Genomic DNA, 1626 nt, shown 5'->3' on the forward strand with positions numbered 1-1626 from the left:
TCCATCCTTTTCTTAGTGATGGGCTTGTCCTCATCAATGAGGATGTCTCCCTCTATGTTAACTCCAACTGAATTACAGAGGTGACAAATGAGATGAAGGAAGGCTAACCTTGCCAAGGTAGAGGACTTGTCTGCCACCTTATAAAGTTCTTGGGATATAACCTCATGAACTTCTACTTCCTCTCTAATCATGATGCTACGAATCATGATAGCCCGGTCTATAGTAACTTCGGACCGGTTGCTAGTGGGAATGATTGAGCGTTGGATAAACTCCAACCATCTCCTAGCCACGGGCTTGAGGTCATGCCTTCTTAGTTGAACCGGCTTCCCTCTTGAATCTCTCTTCCATTGAGCGCCCTCTTCACATATGTCTATGAGGACTTGGTCCAACCTTTGATCAAAGTTGACCCTTCTAGTGTAGGGGTGTTCATCTCCTTGCATCATGGGCAAGTTGAATGCCAACCTTACATTTTTCAGACTAAAATCTAATCATTTCCCCCGAACCATTGTAAGCCAATTCTTTGGGTCCGAATTCACACTTTGATCATGGTTCTTGGTGATCCATGCATTGGCATAGAACTCTTGAACCATTAAGATTCCGACTTGTTGAATGGGGTTGGTAAGAACTTCCCAACCTCTTCTTTCGGATCTCATGTCGGATCTCTGGATATTCACTCTTTTTGAGTTTGAAAGGGACCTCGGGGATCACCTTCTTCATGGCCACAACTTCATGGAAGTGGTCTTGATGCACCCTTGAAATGAATCTCTCCATCTCCCATGACTCGGAGGTGGAAGCTTTTGCCTTCCCTTTCCTCTTTCTAGAGGTTTCTCCGGCCTTAGATGCCATAAATGGTTATGGAAAAACAAAAAGCAATACTTTTACCACACCAAACTTAGAAGGTTTGCTCGTCCTCGACCAAAAGAAGAAAGAAGAGAGTAGAAGAAGAAGAAATAGAGGAGATGGAGGTGACTTTATTTTTCGGCCAAGGGGAAGAAGTAGTGTGTAGGTTGTGTGAAAATGAAGGAGTGAAGATGGGTTTATATAGGAATGGAGAGGGGGTATATGGTTCGGTCATTATGGGTGGGTTTGGGAGGGAAAGTGGTTTGAATTTGAATGGTGAGGTAGGTGGGGTTTTATGAATGATGGATGTGAGTGGTGAAGAGAATGGTGGGATTTGATACGTGAGGTGTTTTTGGGGAAGAGGTGTTGAGGTGATTGGTGAATGGGTGAAGAAGAGAGAGAGTGGTGGGGTAGGTGGGGATCCTGTGGGGTCCACAGATCCTAAGGTATCAAGGATAATTCATCCCTGCACCAAGTGGTGAGCAAAAATGCTCCTTCTGCCAATCCTGGCGTTAAACGCCGGGCTGGTGCCCATTTCTAGCATTTAACGCTAGCTTCTTGCCCATTCCTGGCGTTAAACGCCAGTCTGGTGCCCCTTTCTGGCGTTAAACGCCCAGAATGGTACCAGACTGGGCGTTAAATGCCCATTTGCTGTCTTCACTGGCGTTTAAACGCCAGCAAGCTTTCCTCCAGGGTGTGCTGTTTTTCTTTCTATTTTTCATTCTGTTTTTGCTTTTTTTCAATTGCTTTTGTGACTTCCCATGATCATCAACCTATAGAAAACAT

Source organism: Arachis duranensis, chromosome 6, assembly GCF_000817695.3.
Source record: "Arachis duranensis cultivar V14167 chromosome 6, aradu.V14167.gnm2.J7QH, whole genome shotgun sequence".
Taxonomy (NCBI): Eukaryota; Viridiplantae; Streptophyta; class Magnoliopsida; order Fabales; family Fabaceae; genus Arachis; species Arachis duranensis.